This window comes from Tamandua tetradactyla, chromosome 23 (genome assembly GCF_023851605.1).
Source record: "Tamandua tetradactyla isolate mTamTet1 chromosome 23, mTamTet1.pri, whole genome shotgun sequence".
Lineage (NCBI taxonomy): Eukaryota > Metazoa > Chordata > Mammalia > Pilosa > Myrmecophagidae > Tamandua > Tamandua tetradactyla.
Genome location: NC_135349.1, coordinates 54,035,285 through 54,057,516, shown reverse-complemented (window position 1 = coordinate 54,057,516; position 22,232 = coordinate 54,035,285). Strand labels below are relative to the sequence as shown.

The window sequence follows — 22,232 nt, the reverse complement described above, 5'->3', positions numbered from 1 at the left end:
TTTGATGCACAAAAGTGTTTAATTTGGGGGAGTTCCCATTTATTTATTTCTTTCTTCACTGCTCTTGCTTTATGTGTAAGGTCTATAAAACCGCCTCCAGTTACAAGATTTATAAGATATTTCCCTACATTTTCCTCTAACTGTTTTATGGTCTTAGACCTAATGTTTAGATCTTGATCCATTTTGAGTTAGCTTTTGTATAGGGTGTGAGATAAGGGTCCTCTTTCATTCTTTTGCATATGGATATCCAGTTCTCTAGGCACCACTTATTGAAGAGACTGTTCTGTCCCAGGTGAGTTGGCTTGACTGCCTTATCAAAGAGCAAATGTCCATAGATAAGAGGGTCTATATCTGAGCACTCTATTCGATTCCATTGGTCAATATATCTATTTTTATGCCAGTACCATGCTGTTTTGACCACTGAGGTTTCATAATATGCCTTAAAGTCTGGCAGCGTGAGCCCTCCAGCTTTGTTTTTTTTCCTCAAGATACTTTTAGCAATTCGGGGCACCCTGCCCTTCCAAATAAATTTGTTACTGGTTTTTCTGTTTCTGAAAAGTAAGTTGTTGGGATTTTGATTGGTATTGCATTGAATCTATAAATCAATTTAGGTAGAATTAACATCTTAACTATATTTAGTCTTCCCATCCATGAACACGGTATGCCCTTCCATCCTTTTAGGTCTTCTGTTGTTGCTTCCTGTTGAAACGGAGCTCGAAGGATATTAAGGAATGATGAGAAAGAAAGAAAGAAAGGAAGAAGGAGAGAAAGAAAGACACAGACGGGCTCAGGGGGTCTGAAGCTTGAGTTTACTTCAGACAGACTTCAGACAACTTTATTCTTAACTAGATCCTGGTTATATACCACAGGATGACAATAGGCATGCATGCATTTCCTGAGGGAACAAAGCTCTTATCTTTCAGTGTTCTTCCTTCGTACTTAAAATAACCACTTGGGGTAAACAAACATTCTCTTCCTCCTAGACTGTCTTACATTAATCAGATAACATAAAGTAGCTTACTGCCGCCACCACCCTAATGCCATCTACTCCCAAGTAGTTCCGCAGGTCTTATGTTAATCCTATCTCCTACATTCTGTGATTTCTTTTAACAATTTCTTGTAGTTTTCTTTGTATAGGTCTGTTGTCTCTTTAGTTAAATTTATTCCTAAGTATTTTATTCTTTTAGTTGCAATTGTAAATGGAATTCATTTCTTGATTTCCCCCTCAGCTTGTTCATTGCTAGTGTATAGAAACACTACAGATTTTTGAATGCTGATCTTGTAACCTGCCACTTTGCTGTACTCGTTTATTAGCTCTAGTAGTTTTGCTGTGGATTTTTCACAGTTTTTAACATATAGTATCATATCATCTGCAAACAGTGAGAGTTTTACTTCTTCCTTTCCAATTTTGATGCCCTGTATTTCTTTTTCTTGTCTAATTGCTCTTGCTAGAACTACCTGTTGGTAGTCAATGTTGAATAACAGTGGTGATAGTGGACATCCTGTCTTGTTCCTGATCTTAGGGGGAAAGTTTTCAGCTTTTCCCCATTGAGGATGATATTAGCTGTGGGTTTTTCATATATTCCCTCTATCATTTTAAGGAAGTTCCCTTGTATTCCTATCCTTTGAAGTATTTTCAACAGGAAAGGATCTTGAATCTTGTCAAATGCCTTCTCTGCATCAATTGAGATGATCATGTGATTTTTCTGCTTTGATTTGTTGATATGGTGTATTACATTAATTGATTTTCTTATGTTGAACCATCCTTGCATACCTGGGATGAATCCTACTTGGTCATCATGTATAATTCTTTTAATGTGTTGCTGGATTCGATTTGCTAGAATTTTGTTGAGGATTTTTGCATCTATATTCATTAGAGAGATTGGTCTGTAGTTTTCTTTTCTTGTAATATCTTTGCCTGGTTTTGGTATGAGGGTGATGTTGGCTTCATAGAATGAATTAGGTAGCTTTCCCTCCACTTCAATTTTTTGAAGAGTTTCAGCAGGGTTGGTACTAATTCTTTCTGGAATATTTGGTAGAATTCACATGTGAAGCCGTCTGGTCCTGGACTTTTCTTTTTGGGAAGATTTTGAATGACTGATTCAATTTCTTTACTTGTGATTGGTTTGTTGCGGTCATCTATTTCTTCTTGAGTCAAAGTTGGTTGTTTATGCTTTTCTAGGAACTTGTCCATTTCATCTACATTGCTGTATTTATTGGCATAAACTTGTTCATAGTATCTTGTTATTACCTCCTTTATTTCTGTGGGGTCAGTGGTTATGTCTCCTCTTTCATTTCTGATCTTATTTATTTGCATCCTCTCTCTTCTTCTTTTTGTCAATTTTGCTAAGGGTCCATCAATCTTATTGGTTTTCTCATAGAACCACCTTCTGGTTTTATTGATTTTCTCAATTGTTTTCATGTTCTCAATTTCATTTATTTCTGCTCTAATCTTTGTTATTTCTTTCCTTTTGCTTGCTTTGGGGTTAGTTTGCTGTTCTTTCTCCAGTTCTTCCAAGTGCACAGTTAATTCCTCAATTTTTGCCCTTTCTTCTTTTTTGATATAGGCATTTAGGGCAATAAATTTTCCTCTTAGCACTGCCTTTGCTGCATCCCATAAGCTTTGATATGTTGTGTTTTCATTTTCATTTGCCTCAAGAAATTTACTGATTTCTCTTGTAATTTCTTCCTTGATGCACTGGTTGTTTAAGAGTGTGTTGTTGAGCCTCCGCGTATTTGTGAGTTTTCTGGCACTCTGCCTATTATTGATTTCCAACTTCATTCCTTTATGATCTAAGAAAGTGTTGTGTATGATTTCAATCTTTTTAAATTTGTTGAGACTTGCTTTGTGACCCAGCATATGGTCTACCTTTGAGAATGATCCATGAGCAATTGAGAAAAAGGTGTCTCCTGCTGTTGTGGGGTGTAATGTCCTATAAATGTCTGTTAAATCTAGCTCATTTATTGTAATATTCAAATTCTCTGTTTCTTTATTGATCCTCTGTCTAGATGTTTTTTCCAGTGATGACAGTGGTGAATTGAAGTCTCCAACTATTATGGTAGCTGTGCCTATTTCCCTTTTCAGTGTTTGCAGTGTTTGCCTCATATATTTTGGGGCATTCTGGTTCGGTGCATAAATATTTACGATTGTTATGTCTTCGTGTTGAATTGTTCCTTTTATTAGTACATAGTGTCCTTCTTTGTCTCTTTTAACTGTTTTACATTTGAAGTCTAATTTGTTGGATATTAGTATAGCTACTCCTGCTATTCTCTGGTTGTTATTTGCATGAAATATCTTTTCCCAACCTTTCACTTTCAACCTATGTTCATCTTTGGGTCTAAGATGTGTTTCCTGTAGACAGCATATAGAAGGATCCTGTTTTTTAATCCATTCTGACAGTCTATGTCTTTTGATTGGGGAGTTCAATCCGTTAACATTTAGTGTTGTTACTGTACGGGTAGTGCTTTCTTCTACCATTTTGCCTTTTGTATTTTATATGTCCTATCTAATTTTCCTTCTTTCTACACTCTTCTCCACACCTCTCTCTTCTGTCTTTTCGTATCAGTCTCTAATGCTCCCTTTAGTATTTCTTGCAGAGCTGGTCTTGTGGTCAGAAATTCTCTCAGTGATTGTTTTGTCTGAAAATGTTTTAATTTCTCCCTCATTTTTGAAGGACAATTTTGCTGGGTACAGAATTCTTGGTTGGCAGTTTTTCTCTTTTAGTAATTTAAATATATCATCCCACTGTCTTCTCGCCTCCATGGTTTCTGCTGAGAAATCTGCACATAGTCTTATTGGGTTTCCCTTGTATGTGATGGATTGCTTTTGTCTTGCTGCTTTCAAGATCCTCTCTTTCTCTTTGACCTCTGACATTCTGACTAGTAAGTGTCTTGGAGAACATCTATTTGGATCTATTCTCTTTGTGGCATGCTGCACTTCTTGGATCTGTAATTTTAGGTCTTTCATAAGAGTTGGGAAATTTTCAGTGATGATTTCTTCCATTAGTTTTTCTCCTCTATTTCCCTTCTCTTCTCCTTCCGGGACACCCACAACACATATATTTGTATGCTTCATATTATCATTCAGTTCCCTGAGTCCCTGCTCATATTTTTCCATTTTTTTCCCTATAGTTTCTGTTTCTTGTTGGATTTCAGATGTTCCGTCCTCCAGTTCACTGATCCTAACCTCTGTCTCTTGAAATCTACCATTGTAGGTTTCCATTGTTTTTCTCATCTCTTCTACTGTACCTTTCATTCCCATAAGTTCTGTGATTTGTTTTTTCAGATTTTCCATTTCTTCTGTTTGTTCATTCCTTGCCTTCTTCGTATCCTCCCTCAATTCATTGATTTGGTTTTTGACGGGGTTTTCCATGTCTGTTTGTATATTCTGAATTAATTGTTTCAGCTCCTGTATCTCATTTCAATTATTGGTTTGTTCCTTTGACTGGGTCATAGCTTCAATTTTCCTGGTGTGACTTGTTATTTTTTGCTGGTGTCTAGACATTTAATTACCTTAATTAGTTTATTCTGGAGATTGCTTTCACTTATCTTACCTAGGGTTTTTTGCTAGATGAGTTTGTTGTCTATCTGTTCTTTGACCTTCAGTTCAGCTTTTTCTGGACCTCTAGCTTAGGTTTTGTTTAACAGAGGATAATTTTTCAGTTCTCGTTTTCTTGTTTCTTGCCCTGCTTGTATGGTGCCTTTTCCCTCCCCACCCTTAGGAGGGTCTACGTAGGTATTATAGACTCCAGCTGGGTTTTCCCGGACTAAACTGGCCTCCTATCAGGGGGGAAGGAGTCACCTGCATCAGTTTTCCCTGAAGGTGAAACCCAGCAGGTTAAAAGGTTTTCCTGTGAAGTCTTGGCTCTCTTTTTCTTATTCTGCCCAGTATGTGGCACTTGTCTGCCTGTGGTCCCACCAGCAAAAGATGTTGTGGCAGTTTTAACTTTGGAAGACTCTCCCTGCTGGAGCATGGTGGAGACAGAGGAGCCTACATGTAGGCTGTAGGCTGGTTTTAATGGCTTCAAATTGCCAAGTCCTGGGTTCTGAATTCCTTGAGGGATGGATTCCACCTGAGTTGGGCTTCACCCCTCTCCTGGGGAAGGCATAGGTGGGAGACAGCCCTGAAACAGTCCGTTTCTGACTATGCCTGGGGCAGTTGCAGACCGAGCAATCCCACCACTGAATCCAGAGGCAGCCAAGCCTCCGTAGAAACAGCCACAAAAACCTCCGTTTCCTCCCTTTTTCTCTTTTTCCATTAGCCCACTAAGCAACCTCTGCCTTGACCAGGTTCGCCTGAGCTGGGGGTCTATTTTTAGTTGTCAGAATTTGTTAATTAATGCCACAATTGGTGTTTGGTTGGACTCAGTCCCTACTGCTGTTAGAGTCTCTTTCCTTTCCCTCTGGGAAGCCGCCTGTCAAGGAGGGGCGCCGGGCGCCAGCCACCACAGCTTGGGGAACTCACGGTTCTGGAGAGGCTCGCAGCTGGTCCAGCTGGTCTAGACTGGGGTACGCTGTGTGTCTGGTCACTATCATGGCTTTGGGAGCTGTTTTGTACTGTTTCTGGTTATTTAGTAGTTGTTCTGGAGGACGAACTAAAACGTGCACATTGCTAAGCAGGCATCTTGGCCCCTCTTCCTGCGGTTTATATCGCCACTCTCTTTCTTGATAAAAACACTTAAACACTAGGAGTAGTAAGAAACTTCCTCAACATAATAAAGGGCATATATGAAAAGTCCACAGCCAACATCTTACAAAATGGTGAAAGACTGAAAGTTTTCCCTCTGAGATTGGGAATAAGACAAGGATGCCCTCTGCCATCACTGTTATTCAACATGGAATAATATGTTGTTCCATGAAGAGCTGGAATTTCTTCCCAAGGCAATTAAGCAAGAAAAAGAAAGAAAAGGCACAAATTGGAAAGGAAGAAGGAAAAAATTATACAGAAAATCCTTAACATCTACAAAAAAGCTCCTAGAGCTAACCAATGTACTCAGCAAAATGGCAGAGTACAAGATCACATCCCAACATCAGTAGTGTTTCTACACACAAGCAATGAGCCATGGGACGAAATCAAGACAAAAAAATCCATTCACAATAGCAACTAAAAGAATCAAATGTCTAGAAATAAATCTAACCAAGAATATAAAGGATCTGAACACAGAAAACTATAAAACATTGTTAAAGAAATCAAAGAGGACCTAGATAAATGGAAGGACATTCCATATTCATGGACTGGAAGACTTATTATTAAGATGTCAATACTGCCCAAAGCAATTTATAGATTCAGTGCAATCCCAATAAAATTCTAACAAACTTCTTGGCAAAAACAGAAAAGCCAATCATTAAATTTTTATAGAAGGGTATAGGGCCCCACATAGCTAAAACCATCTTGTAAATTGGAGGACTCACACTTCCTGATCTTAAAACTTATTACAAAGCCACAGTAATCAAAACAGCATGGTGCTGGTACAAGGACAGACATGTAGTCCAATGTTACAGAAATGAGAGCTCAAAAATCAACCCTCAGATCTATGGCCAACTGCTTTTTGACAAGGGGACAAAGTCCACCTAGTTGGGTAAGAATAATCCCTTCAACAAATGGTGCTGGGAAAACTGGATCCCCATTTGCAAAAAAAAAGTAGGAAACCTCTCCTCTCAAGCCAATGGGGGTGGGATGTGAAAGCTGGTTTAGATTAAACTCTTTTTTTTTTATTAATTAAAAAGAGAATTAACAAAACAATTAGAAATCATTCCAATCTACATGTACAATCAGTAATTCTTAATAACATCACATAGTTGCATATTCATCATTTCTTAGTACATTTGCATCGATTTAGAAAAAGAAATAAAAAGACAACAGAATAAGAATTAAAACAATAATAGAAAGAAAAAAAAACAAAAAAAACAAAAACAAAAAACCTATACCTCACATGCAGCTTCATTCAGTGTTTTAACATAATTGCATTACAATTGGGTAGTATTGTGCTGTCCATTTCTGAGTTTTTATATCCAGTCCCGTTGTACAGTCTGTATCCCTTCATCTCCAATTATCCCTTCTCTTTTTTTTTTTTTTAATTAACGGAAAAAAAGAAATTAACCCAACATTTAGAGATCATACCATTCTACACATGCAATCATTAATTCTTAACATCATCACATAGATGCATGATCATCATTTCTTAGTACATTTGCATTGGTTTAGAAGAACTAGCAACATAACCGAAAAAGATATAGAATGTTAATATAGAGAAAAAAATAAAAGTAATAATAGTAAAATCAAAACAAAACAAAACAAAACAAAACAAAAACCTATAGCTCAGATGCAGCTTCATTCAGTGTTTTAACATGATTACTTTACAATTAGGTATTATTGTGCTGTCCATTTTTGAGTTTTTGTATCTAGTCCTGTTGCACAGTCTGTATCCCTTCAGCTTCAATTACCCATTGTCTTACCCTGTTTCTAACTCCTGCTGAACTCTGTTACCAATGACATATTTCAAGTTTATTCTCGAATGTCCGTTCACATCAGTGGGACCATACAGTATTTGTCCTTTAGTTTTTGGCTGGATTCACTCAGCATAATATTCTCTAGGTCCATCCATGTTATTACATGGTTCATAAGTTTATCTTGTCTTAAAGCTGCATAATATTCCATCGTATGTATATACCACAGTTTGTTTAGCCACTCTTCTGTTGATGGAGATTTTGGCTGTTTCCATCTCTTTGCAATTGTAAATAATGCTGCTATAAACATTGGTGTGCAAATGTCCGTTTGTGTCTTTGCCCTTAAGTCCTTTGAGTAGATACCTAGCAATGGTATTGCTGGGTCGTACGGCAATTCTATATTCAGCTTTTTGAGGAACCGCCAAACTGCCTTCCACAGTGGTTGCACCCTTTGACATTCCCACCAACAGTGGATAAGTGTGCCTCTTTCTCCGCATCCTCTCCAGCACTTGTCATTTTCTGTTTTGTTGATAATGGCCATTCTGGTGGGTGTGAGATGATATCTCATTGTGGTTTTGATTTGCATTTCTCTAATGGCCAGGGACATTGAGCATCTCTTCATGTGCCTCTTGGCCATCCGTATTTCCTCTTCTGAGAGGTGTCTGTTCAAGTCTTTTTCCCATTTTGTAATTGGGTTGGCTGTCTTTTTGTTGTTGAGATGAACAATCTCTTTATAAATTCTGGATACTAGACCTTTATCTGATATATCATTTCCAAATATTGTCTCCCATTGTGAAGGCTGTCTTTCTACTTTCTTGATGAAGTTCTTTGATGCACAGAAGTGTTTAATTTTGAGGAGTTCCCATTTATTTATTTCCTTCTTCAGTGCTCTTGCTTTAGGTTTAAGGTCCATAAAACTGCCTCCAGTTGTAAGATCCATAAGATATCTCCCAACATTTTCCTCTAACTGTTTTATGGTCTTAGACCTAATGTTTAGATCTTTGATCCATTTTGAGTTAACTTTTGTATAGGGTGTGAGAGATGGGTCTTCTTTCATTCTTTTGCATATGGATATCCAGTTCTCTAGGCACCATTTATTGAAGAGACTGCTCTGTCCCAGGTGAGTTGGCTTGACTGCCTTATCAAAGATCAAATGTCCATAGATGAGAGGGTCTATATCTGAGCACTCTATTCGATTCCATTGGTCGATATATCTATCTTTACGCCAATACCATGCTGTTTTGACCACTGTGGCTTCATAATATGCCTTAAAGTCAGGCAGCGCGAGACCTCCAGCTTCGTTTTTTTTCCTCAAGATGTTTTTAGCAATTCGGGGCACCCTGCCCTTCCAGATAAATTTGCTTATTGGTTTTTCTATTTCTGAAAAATAAGTTGTTGGGATTTTGATTGGTATTGCATTGAATCTGTAAATCAATTTAGGTAGGATTGACATCTTAACTATATTTAGTCTTCCAATCCATGAACACGGTATGCCCTTCCATCTATTTAGGTCTTCTGTGATTTCTTTTAGCAGTTTTTTGTAGTTTTCTTTATATAGGTTTTTTGTCTCTTTAGTTAAATTTATTCCTAGGTATTTTATTCTTTTAGTTGCAATTGTAAATGGGATTTGTTTCTTGATTTCCCCCTCAGCTTGTTCATTACTAGTGTATAGAAATGCTACAGATTTTTGAATGTTGATCTTGTAACCTGCTACTTTGCTGTACTCATTTATTAGCTCTAGTAGTTTTGTTGTGGATTTTTCCGGGTTTTCGACGTATAGTATCATATCGTCTGCAAACAGTGATAGTTTTACTTCTTCCTTTCCAATTTTGATGCCTTGTATTTCTTTTTCTTGTCTAATTGCTCTGGCTAGAACCTCCAACACAATGTTGAATAATAGTGGTGATAGTGGACATCCTTGTCTTGTTCCTGATCTTAGGGGGAAAGTTTTCAATTTTTCCCCATTGAGGATGATATTAGCTGTGGGTTTTTCATATATTCCCTCTATCATTTTAAGGAAGTTCCCTTGTATTCCTATCTTTTGAAGTGTTTTCAACAGGAAAGGATGTTGAATCTTGTCGAATGCCTTCTCTGCATCAATTGAGATGATCATGTGATTTTTCTGCTTTGATTTGTTGATATGGTGTATTACATTAATTGATTTTCTTATGTTGAACCATCCTTGCATACCTGGGATGAATCCTACTTGGTCATGATGTATAATTCTTTTAATGTGTTGTTGGATACGATTTGCTAGAATTTTATTGAGGATTTTTGCATCTGTATTCATTAGAGAGATTGGTCTGTAGTTTTCTTTTTTTGTAATATCTTTGCCTGGTTTTGGTATGAGGGTGATGTTGGCTTCATAGAATGAATTAGGTAGTTTTCCCTCCACTTCGATTTTTTTGAAGAGTTTGAAGAGAATTGGTACTAATTCTTTCTGGAACGTTTGGTAGAATTCACATGTGAAGCCATCTGGTCCTGGACTTTTCTTTTTAGGAAGCTTTTGAATGACTAATTCAATTTCTTTACTTGTGATTGGTTTGTTGAGGTCATCTATGTCTTCTTGAGTCAAAGTTGGTTGTTCATGTCTTTCCAGGAACCCGTCCATTTCCTCTAAATTGTTGTATTTATTAGCGTAAAGTTGTTCATAGTATCCTGTTATTACCTCCTTTATTTCTGTGAGGTCAGTAGTTATGTCTCCTCTTCCATTTCTGATCTTATTTATTTGCATCCTCTCTCTTCTTCTTTTTGTCAATCTTGCTAAGGGCCCATCAATCTTATTGATTTTCTCATAGAACCAACTTCTGGCCTTATTGATTTTCTCTATTGTTTTCATGTTTTCAATTTCATTTATTTGTGCTCTAATCTTTGTTATTTCTTTCCTTTTGCTTGCTTTGGGGTTAGCTTGCTGTTCTTTCTCCAGTTCTTCCAAATGGATAGTTAATTCCTGAATTTTTGCCTTTTCTTCTTTTCTGATATAGGCATTTAGAGCAATAAATTTCCCTCTTAGCACTGCCTTTGCTGCGTCCCATAAGTTTTGATATGTTGTGTTTTCATTTTCATTCGCCTCGAGATATTTGCTAATTTCTCTTGCAATTTCTTCTTTGACCCAGTCGTTGTTTAGGAGTGTGTTGTTGAGCCTCCACGTATTTGTGAATTTTCTGGCACTCTGCCTATTATTGATTTCCAACATCATTCCTTTATGGTCCGAGAAAGTGTTGTGTAAGATTTCAATCTTTTTAAATTTGTTAAGACTTGCTTTGTGACCCAGCACATGGTCTATCTTTGAGAATGATCCATGAGCACTTGAGAAAAAGGTGTATCCTGCTGTTGTGGGATGTAATGTCCTATAAATGTCTATTAAGTCTAGTTCATTTATAGTAATATTCAGATTCTCTATTTCTTTGTTGATCCTCTGTCTAGATGTTCTGTCCCTTAATGAGAGTGGTGAGTTGAAGTCTCCAACTATTATGGTATATGAGTCTATTTCCCTTTTCAGTGTTTGCAGTATATTCCTCACGTATTTTGGGGCATTCTGATTCGGTGCGTAAATATTTATGATTGTTATGTCTTCTTGTTTAATTGTTCCTTTTATTAGTATATAGTGTCCTTCTTTGTCTCTTTTAACTGTTTTACATTTGAAGTCTAATTTGTTGGATATTAGTATAGCCACTCCTGCTCTTTTCTGGTTGTTATTTGCATGAAATATCTTTTCCCAACCTTTCACTTTCAACCTATGTTTATCTTTGGGTCTAAGATGTGTTTCCTGTAGACAGCATATTGAAGGATCCTGTTTTTTAATCCATTCTGCCAATCTATGTCTTTTGATTGGGGAATTCAGTCCATTGACATTTAGTGTTATTACTGTTTGGATAATATTTTTCTCTAACATTTTGCCTTTTGTATTATATATATCATATCTGATTTTCCTTCTTTCTACACTTTTTTCCATATCTCTCTCTTCTGTCTTTTTGTATCTGACTCTAGTGCTCCCTTTAGTATTTCTTGCAGAGCTGGTCTCTTGGTCACAAATTCTTTCAGTGACTTTTTGTCTGAGAATGTTTTAATTTCTCCCTCATTTTTGAAGGATAATTTTGCTGGATATAGGAGTCTTGGTTGGCAGTTTTTCTCTTTTAGTAATTTAAATATATCATCCCACTGTCTTCTAGCTTCCATGGTTTCTGCTGAGAAATCTACACAAAGTCTTATTGGGTTTCCCTGTATGTAATGGATTGTTTTTCTCTTGCTGCTTTCAAGATCTTCTCTTTCTCTTTGACCTCTGACATTCTAACTAGTAAGTGTCTTGGAGAACGCCTATTTGGGTCTAATCTCTTTGGTGTGCGCTGCACTTCTTGGATCTGTAATTTTAGGTCTTTCATAAGAGTTGGGAAATTTTCAGTGATAATTTCTTCCATTAGTTTTTCTCCTCCTTTTCCCTTCTCTTCTCCTTCTGGGACACCCACAACACATATATTTGTGCGGTTCATATTGTCCTTGAGTTCCCTGATACCCTGTTCAAATTTTTCCATTCTTTTCCCTATAGTTTCTGTTTCTTTTTGGAATTCAGATGTTCCATCCTCCAAATCACTAATTCTATCTTCTGTCTCTTTAAATCTATCATTGTAGCTATCCATTATTTTTTCTATGTTTGCTACTTTATCCTTCACTTCCATAAGTTCTGCGATTTGTTTTTTCAGTTTTTCTATTTCTTCTTTATGTTCAGCCCATGTCCTCTTCATGTCCTCCCTCAATTTATCGATTTCATTTTTGAAGAGGTTTTCCATTTCTGTTCGTATATTCAGCATTAGTTGTCTCAGCTCTTGTGTCTCATTTGAGCTATTGGTTTGTTCCTTTGACTGAGCCATATTCTCAATCTTTTGAGCGTGGACAGTTATCTTCTGCTGCTGGCGTCTGGGCATTTATTCAGATTTCTCTTGGTGTTGGACCCAGCAAGGTTGTAATATTTTTCTGTGAAATCTCTGGGTTCTGTTTTTCTTATCCTGCCCAGTAGGTGGCGCTCGTGGCACACGTTTGTCTGCGGGTCCCACCAGTAAAAGGTGCTGTGGGACCTTAAACTTTGGAAAACTCTCGCCGTCCTGGGGGTTCGCTAGCCGAAGCGGCTTGAGCCGGCCCGGGGTCCGAACGCAGGGAGGGTGTCCGAACGCAGGGAGGGTTGCTGGTCGCCGCAGCCAGGGAAAGAGCCCATCCGAATTTCCTAGTCGGCCCTGGGCAACAAGCGTGGCGGGAGGGCGCCAGCGGCAGCGGCCCGCCCGAGAGAGTGCACGTTCCCCAGGAGTCACGGGGTCACCGTTCTCCGCGGCCTGGGGGTTTCCGATCCAATTCTCTCAGTTGGTCCGGGGGCTGCGCGTGGTGTGGGCGCCAGTCGCCTTGGTTTCAGGGGACCACCTCTCCAATTCTCCCAGCCGGCCCGGGAAGGGGGATGGAGTAACTCCGGCCGCTTGCCACCCCGCCCGGTAAGGCCCGCGCGCCTCGGCGATCTCACCCGAGCTGCTTCTCTCAGCCAGCCAGCCGTTCCAGGATGGGGTACGCTGTCTTTTTTATCTCTGTTGTGGCTTTGGGCGCTTTCTGTATCGTTTCTACTCCCCTAGTAGGTGTCCTGGAGAAGAAACTAAGATCCGCGCGTCTTACTAAGCCGCCATCTTCCAGGAAGTCCTAGATTAAACTCTTGCTCTCACTGCAGCTGGTGAAGTCCCAGGAGGCAACCTTTCTCTCATTCCAAGCAAAGCTCAGTACTCACTTTAAGTCCTTGTCCCTGGTATAAGCATATGAAATAAGCTGACTAGGGATTATTATCCTCATTGTACATATAAAGAAACCTGATGCTCACATGGAACCAAGAGCAGAAGATCTTTTGTGGCTTTTCAAATGACACCATTAAAAAAAAAAAGATACTATTTTCCTATCCTTTATGGAAAACACTTTGTGTGTTTTAAGAACTCTGAAACGTTTTTCTCCATTGATTAACAACTGAGAAACTATTCTGAGGAAATAACTGCTGTCTTAGTTTGACAGACTGCTATGACAAATACCCCACACTGTTTGGCTTGACAACAGGAATTTAATGTCTGAAGATTTCAGAGGCGAGAAATCCAAAACCCAGGTGTTCACAAGACTGTGCTTTCTCCCTAACGTCTGCAACGCTCTGGTGCTGGCTTGCTGCAGTCTTTGGGGTTCCTTGGCTTGCACTTCTGCCTCCTATCACTTGGCAATCCCCTCCTGTGTCTGCTCTCCTTGTTTCTGCTGACTTTGGCTTCTGGCTCTTCCCTGTGGTATTTTGACAGTTTCTTTATAAGGCCTCTGAAAAGACCACACCTTGGCTAAAAATATCTTCAAAGGGTCCTATTTACAGTGGATTCACACCCAAGGGAACATGGATTAAGACTAAGAACATGCCTTTTATTGGGGTACATAATTAAATCTACTACAACCTCCAAACAAAATAGCAAGAACAAAAATAAAAGTCCTTATGCAATGCAAAAGAATAAAACATAAACAAAAAGAACCTTCCCTACTGCCCTGATGCCACAAACGCCTCAACAGGCTGGACCATCTTCATGACTTAGGCCCTTGCCTCTCTCCAGCCTCATCGACCACCACTCCCCTCTGCTCTTACTTGCTGCCTCTTGCTCTGCAGCCAGTTCCTCAAATGGGCCACTTTCTATGCCTCTGAGCCTTTGCACATGCCATCCTTTCTTCCTAGGGCGCTCTCCCCTCCCCAGTTCCATCACTCATAACTCCAGTTCATCCTGTAGGTTTTAACCTAGATCCCTTTCTCCAGAAACCCTTCCTTCTCCGCTAATCACACCCCATAGCATCCTCCTCCCTCCATTACCAGGTTGAAGAAGCCACTATCTACAGATCTGACTCTCTCACGGGGCCCTAAGCTCTGGGAGGACTGTCTTGTGTACTAGTGAATCCTATGGGTCTGGCACAGTGCCTGGCTCTTGCTCAGTGCTCATATAGTTAATGAGTAAATAAATGTTAAGATATGGAAAGGGGCGAGGTTGCTAAGCCCTTGGCAGTGAGATAGGTATGTCTGGATCAGATGCTTCTATTTTTGTAACCTCAATTGCTTTACTACTTACTTTCATTTTCTGTGTTTCTTTTGTTTTCAGTATTTTCAGTACTTTGCAGTCTTTTTTTTTTTTTTTTTTTTTTTTAAAGGAAAGACAGAGAGAAGGAAGGAAGGAAGGAAGAAAGGGAAACATTTTTAAACATTTTCTTGTTTTTTATTGTATTCTGTTTCTCCGTTTTTGTTACATGGGCTGGGGCCGGGAATCGAACCGAGGTCCTCCGGCATAGCAGGCAAGCACCCTGCCCGCTGAGCCACCGCGGCCCGCCCACTTTGCAGTCTTTTGAAAATGCCAACCTTTCTCAGCTGTGCCAAGAAGAGCAAGGGGCAACAGGACCGAATACAAAAACTCAGAAACGGACAGCACAATACTACCTAACTGTAATACAATTATGTTAAAACACTGAATGAAGCTCATGTGAGAATGATAGAGGGAGGAGGGCTGGGGGCACAAATGCAATCAGAAAGAAAGATAGATGTTAAAGATTGAGATGGTATAATCTAGGAATGCCTAGAGTGTATAATAGTAGTGACTGAATGTACAAATTTTAAAAATGTTTTTGCATGAGGAAGAACAAAGGAATGTCATTACTGCAGGGTGCTGAAAATAGACGGTAATTTTTTAAAATATCACCTTATGTGTGAGACTAAAGCAAATATGTTTGTTACAAAATTTATATTTTGACTAGTGCATTTCCTAATATAACTTATGTAGATAGTTTGATTGAACACCATAAGTACTTGGAATCTCAGGTAGGACATGAGATTTTGTGGTTTGTCCAGAGTGATGCCCCGATGAATCCCAGAGTGATTCGACCAGTGAATGGAAAAGTATTTGCAAAGTCCCCTTTGGGGAATGGTGAAAGTGGGGAGAAATTCAACTTCCCTAAGTTGAATTCTTGATATTCTCACAAGCAGTGTGGACAACTAAAGCTATAGGCTGAGACCCCAGTCTCGGGGTTTGTTCATATGAAACTTAACCCCACAAAGGATAGGTCAAGTCTGCTTAAAATCTAGGCCTAAGAGTCACCCCCAAGAGAGCCTCTTTTGTTTCTCAGATGTGGCCTCTCTCCAGTCAACACAACAAGCAATCTCACCACCCTCCCCCTTCTACGGGGGACATGACTCCCAGGGGTGTGAACCTTCCTGGCAACGTGGGACAGAAATCCTAGAATGAGCTGAGACTCAGCATCAAGGAACTGAGAAAAACCCTAGAATGAGCTGAAACTCAGTATCAAGGGATTGACAAAACCTTCTCCACCAAAAGGGGGAAGAGGGAAATGAGACAGTGTCAATGGCTGAGAGATTCCAAACAGAGTGGAGAGGTTATCCTGGAGGTTATTCTTACGCATTAAGTAGATATCACCTAGTTATTCAAGATGTAATGGAGAGGCTGGAGGGAACTGCCTGAAAATGCAGAGCTGTATTCCAGTAGCCATGTTTCTTGAGGATGATTGAAGAATGATACAGCTGTCACAATGTGACTGTGTGATTGTGAAAACCTTGTGTCTGATGCTCTTTTATCTACCTTGTCAACAGACGAGTAGAACATATGGAATAAAAATAAATAATAGGGGGAACAAATGCTAAAAAAAGAAGAAGAAGAAGAAGAAGAGCAAGGGGAGAACTCATTTCTGAGCCCATCTGGGCCAAAGCTCCAAAGGGGACAGGAAAGAAGCAACAGAAATAAGGTAAGAAAGACCCAAAGGAAATATGGAACACTGGCACGAACTAGTAACATGGTCTAGCCACCTTCCCCCACCTGGACTTTCTTCTATCCTGTCATATATGGAAGAGCATTTTTCACACTTCAGAGAGCATAACTCTCACCTGGAGAGCTTGCAAAACTGCACCCCATGTGATTCCGAGGTGGATAGGCTATTTACCACACACTGGGAAACAATGCAGTTTTGATTTAATCAGAGAGATTTCCTCTACAATTTTATAAGCGATTAAACCCTTTAAGGGCTTTGCAAAGAACTGATTACTAAAGGGATTACGCTTGATGCTCTCACCCCATAAGCAACAGAAGGACTCAAGGGTGAGAGAAACCCCTCAGATCCACAACATCACCGAAACCATGGGTTAAAATTTGCAGGGGCCACTGAGTCCTTATCCAGAATACCTGAATCCCCATAGCATCCTTGTATGACATTCCTTATCAGAGGCCTTCTGAGCAGGATCAACAGTTTTAGGGATTTCCGAATCCCATTTTATCTGCTTGCTTTGTTCACAGCTGTTTCCAGGGAGGTATTTTCAGTGCCTCCTCTTTATCACAGTGGCCCATTTCATGGGGTTATCAGTGTTTCTAACCCCAACCCCAACCTCTCAGAGCCCCTGATCTCACAAAACAAGAGAAGACAAAACAAAGCCCATGAAACCCTTTCGTACCAGGATCTGGGTGGGCGGATGCTGCCCAGCAGCATGGTGGCTCCTGTGGCTCTGCCTGTGGACTGCACCTCAGCCCCTGTGGCCTCCTGGGGAGGTCCCATTACTTGGAGTGTGGGTGACTCCAGGTGGATGTTTAGGGGTATGAGGGATGTTCCCACTGGTGCCAGTTCTTCCAAGAGTATTTCCTGCCTACCAATCTGGGGGAAATGCCAGAAATCACTACTCTAATATCCAGACCCATGAGAGACACGCATATAATTTATATTGCTAATAGCCATATTATGCACAAAAACAAGTGAAGTTAATCTTAATGTTTTATTTAACCCAGTATATCTCCAAGTCACAATTTCAATGTGTAAACAATACAAGAACTTCTTAAGGAGATATTTTATGTTCTTTTTGTCATAACAAATCTTCACGATTCAGTGTGAGTTTTATACTTCCAGCTTATCTCAATTTGGACTTGCCACATTTCAAGTGCTCAGTAGTCACAAGTGGTTCGGGGCTACTGAACTGGATGGCACAGGTCTAGACCACACAGAGCTAAGGTCTTAAATACTAAGGAAACCATGCACTAAGAACAGAAAGGAAACAAACCTCCTTCTATCCTGGGAGAGATGGAAATTGGATGACTGCGGTGGGAGCAGATTCACTGTCCTGAAGCTCAGAGACACTGCAGAGCCTGCCTGCAGACAGTCCCGGGGTGCCCCAAAGCACCTATAAACATGTGCTCCTCTCATCCAAAGAGTCTTTCCAATGCACAGCCATGGTCTTCCCAGCCAGAAGCTCTACCCAGTGGTTTCCAGTAGATGGTGTACTCCTCTGTGGGTGCTTCAGAAACAATGTTAGGTAGTGGTTATTGAAATATAGAGGTCAGGGACCAGAGACACAAGACATGCCCAGGAAATTCGCAACGCAGAATCATTTTACATCCCAAATAACTTGCTGAAAGCCCTGCTCAAGCCTTCATGTTGATAAAATGGATGTTTAGAACCTTATCGTGTTGGCCGTACCAGTACAAAATATCTTTCCTTTTCATAGATTTATACAAATTTCACCCAAATTTTCTAGGAATGCACTGCTGTGTAAATCGAAGGAACACTCTACTGTTTTTCCCTGTGTGCAGAGTTTTATGAGAGTTGCTTGCCATTTTGGAAAATCAAATGATGAGCTGCAATACTACTCAGTATTGGAGGAGAATCTGTCAGATTCTCTGGCTATCATATTCAGTGATTCTACCTATGCACAGGTGCAAACATTGGACAACTCCATTCTATCTTCCAATGTGGTCAAGCCCAAAGGTGTGTATATACAAATATATACTAGTTTGTAAGAAACCACTTCCCTTTGATTTTTCCTTTTTCTTTCAGCTAGACTCTAATTGACTCAGGATCTGTAAATCGTTCCTGTAAAGGACCAGGTAGTAAATATTTTAGGCTTCATGAGTCACATCTATCACATCATCAATAGACCATGGGCTGGATTTGCCCACAGGCTGTATTCCGGCCACTCCTGAGTTAGAGCATTATATTGATGTTTTTTATTTGAGGTATGCAGGTAGGTTACTGTTTTAGTTTGTAAGCTGCTGAACTGCAATATACCAAATATGGAAAGGCTTTTATAAAATGAATTTAATAAGTTACAAGTTTACAGTTCTAAGCCACTGAAAAGGTCCAAACTAAGGTATCCAGGAAAAGATACCTTAATTCAAGAAAGGCCATGGTGTCTGGAACACCTGTCAGCTGGTAAGGCATGCTGGTCCCTTGCTCCTGGGCTCCATGCTTTCAGCCTCTGTTCCTGCGGGGGTTCCTCACTTTGCTTCTCCAGAGCTAGCTTTCATTTCTGGCTTCCCTTGGCTCTCTCTAGGTTCTGGCATGTTTAACATTCTATGGTGACATCTGCTGGGCTCCAAGCATCTCCAAACATGTCTGTTCTCCACATGTCAGCATCTGTGCCAGATCTGCTCTGAAGTTTCTGTTGGCTCTGTTGTTTTGTTGTTTCTGAGATTTCTTAAAAATGTCTCCCCTTTTAAAGACTCTAGTAAACTAATCAAGACCCACTTGTAATGGGTGAAGTCAAATCTAATCAAAAGATTACACCCACAAATTGGGCATGTCACATCTCTCAGAGATACACTAACAAAAAGTTTCTGCCTTACAGTACTGAACTAGGATGAAAAGAAATGGCTGTTCCCACAAGATTGAATCAGGATTAAAGCATGGCTTTTCCAGGGTACACAATATTTCAAATTGGCACAAGTGATGTTATCAATTAATCTCATATCAGGATTGCAGTAGCTCAGAGTTATGAACCCCAGAAAAATGTGTTCTTAAGCCATTCGTGTGGGTATGAACCCACTGTAAATAGGGTTACTTTTAGCTAAGGTGTGGCCAGCTGCATAGGATGGGTCTTACTCCGATAACTGGAGGTCTTAGAGAGAAAGCTACAGGGAATAGCCAGAAGCTGGAAGGAAACCCAGAAGAGGGAGAAGATGCTGACATCCAACAGAAAAGCCAAGGGCCAACTGTCACCACCAGCCAGCCCCTGAACAGCAGTCTTCGAGGAGAAAGCATCACCTTGCTAAAACCTCAATTTTGGACTTCCCCTAGCATCAAAACTGTTAAACAAGACATTCCTGTAGTTTAAGCAGCCCATTGTAATGTATTTGTTTTAGCAGCCAGAAAACTAAGACAAGGAGAGGAAAGGGGGACATTGCTGAATATTTGTTATAAAAGGGTGGATGGGTCTGATAGAGCTGGGAGCCACTGACCTGAATGCTGACTTGAACAAAAGGGAAAGTAAAAGGTTGATGGACGACCTGACCTGAGGAATAGTCCAGAGACAAAATGTCCGATACAGTCCCAGTTGCCTCTGCCAATTTTCTTTGTCTAATTACAAAGATCCCAAATTCTTTTCTCAGTTGCTGTTCCCTCTGTCTTTTCTCAGCACCACAACTCTTTCTCTATTCTCTGGGCACTGTTCCCTCGTCCAGGCCTTTATCTCCATGTGCAAAAGAGTCAGGAATTGCTCCAACACTAGAAGCTCCAAGATTTGTTCCTTCGGACCCATCTTTGACTTTAGCCATTGACAGCTAAGCTCCCAAGTTTGCTGAAAGCTTCTCAAGGCCCAGATGCCTTCTGGTGCTGAAACTGCCTGAAGTATGGGCAGACAAGTGTATAGTCAGTATTATGCTCTGAAGCAAGGAGCTCTGATTCAAGGTGGTCTGGAGCGCACAGCTCAGGGCCACAGCCATCACCCACTTCCAGCAGTTTGGGATTCACCTGGGACCTGAAGTCTGATATTCAAATTATTTTTTTTCTGATATAATCAGGGAGCCATCTACAGCTAAGGGTGGGAAAACAGAAGAAAGTAGAAACAGTAGTGGTTACATGAGGGCACACTTACCTTCCTTAATTTACTTTTCACCAAAGCCCTAACATAGCAATTCTTAATCTTTTTGGTGGTGTTAAGAATATGATGAAAGCTATGGACCCACTTCCTAGAAAAATACACAGAAGCATGCAATTTTGCATACATGTTTAAAGCTTTACAAAATCTCCAAACCATGCGTGGACCCTACAGATGTGCTATATTGTATAGTTGTCCTATATTACAGCCACTATCCACACGTGGCTATTTAAATTAAGTATAAATATATGAAATACAAAATTTAGTTCCTCAGCAACACTAGCTACATTTGAAATGTTCAAAAACCATCATCACTGGAAGTTCTAGTGAACAGTGCTGCTCTAGAATTTCATGGACTCCAGCTTAAAAACTCCTGCTCCAAACAAATACTTATAGATCCACTAGCCTATAACTCTATTCCCATTCTAATACAATTTTGTTTCTGAATATATGTCAGCTTCAATGAGGAGGCATACTAACTATAATTCTGAATAATGCTGAAAGTTCATTTAGCTTTAAATACTTATTAATAACCTTAAACCAAAGTAAGCGTAGATAGCAAATGATTAATTCATTCTTCCCATCTCAAGGTACATGACATTCTGCAAACATTCCCCTGCCCTCCATCCTATAATAATAATTTAAGTGGCTTTTTTGAAAAAGGGTGGGTCTTCAGAAAATTTGGTGTGCATTAATAACAGCTAATATTTATGGAGTTCATGCTATGTACCGAGTACCATTCTAAGCATCCAAAATTCGTAATCCCCTCCCAGTGTTATGAGGTGGACACTAAACATTAGTCTCTCAGTACAGATAAAGGAACTGAAGTTTGTGGTATAGCAGTACTGAATAACTTGCCCAAGAGGGATGCCAGAGGAAAGTGATTATGAGGTTATCATCTCTAGTCTCCTGAAATTCTAATGTCTTAAAACATCAAAAATAATCTTACTGCGAGCCTTTGATTATATACTTTGGATGGGTTGTATGGCGTGTGAATATAGCTCAATAAAACTGCGTTAATTTTTTTAAAAGGTCTTACGGGACTCTGAAGTCACAGAGAGGCGTTCACTTGCCTTAACACGGTTTTCTGAATTGGACTTGTACCTGCCCTGTGCTCTGTGGCCTCTGGTTCCCCATGTGCTGTGACAGCTTGTGTCCCTGTCTTCTTCCTTGGAGTGGAAGGAAGGAAAAAACAAAATACTTCCCTTCCAGACATCTAAAATTGGCCCTCTGTGTCCCCTTGGCACCATTAACCATTATGGTGGTTTAGCAACAGACTAGCTGGGTGACCCTGAGCAAAAGTGACATAACTGACCCTCGTGGCACCATCCGCTACCTGTACCGTGAGGGTGACAACAGCATCCGCTTCCTACAGTTTGTCATGAGACTCCAACTGCAAGCGACGAGCCGCGTGTCCCGCACACAGTTCGCGCCCCACAAACCGCTTCTGGTGGGCAGGACTCATTCAAACCACGCGTCTGTTGGCCGGGCCCGGCCTGGCCGCTGCCAGGGGAATGTTGGGCCTGTGCCGACCCCACCCTCCGCAGCCTCGACTGCGTCGCCAAGAATTAAACGGGGAAGGGGGCTTCCTCCCATTCGCCCCTCACGTCGTTAAGTTCGCTTCCAGAGCCGGGGGGAAATTCACAGTAATATCCTTCGCCCTCAAAGGCTGGCTTGGGAAACACCGGGGAACCTGGAAAGCTGCACATCCTGCAGCCAGGAGCGGGAGCGGCAGGACGAGGGCCCGCTCCTCAGGCCACGTCGGGTGCTACCCAGGACTCACTACCTCTGAGTCTCGCTCGCCAGCGCCCGCGGCGCTCCCGGGGCGCATGCGCGGAGCTACGCAATGGACTACATCTCCCAGCGTGCCACGCGCCTGGGCCCGCCCAGA

The 22,232-nt window shown here is 40.6% G+C and overlaps 1 protein-coding gene across 1 annotated transcript in view; it reads right to left on the bottom strand.

The window, feature by feature from the left end:
• MEFV (MEFV innate immunity regulator, pyrin) overlaps positions 1-22,173 on the bottom strand; it is a 64,980-nt gene extending 42,807 nt beyond the window's left edge. The window contains exon 1 of the mRNA XM_077142002.1: positions 21,678-22,173. The gene's annotated coding sequence lies outside the window, so the exon portion shown is untranslated. The remainder of the gene's footprint in view (positions 1-21,677) is intronic.
• Between the last annotated feature and the right edge of the window lie 59 nt (positions 22,174-22,232).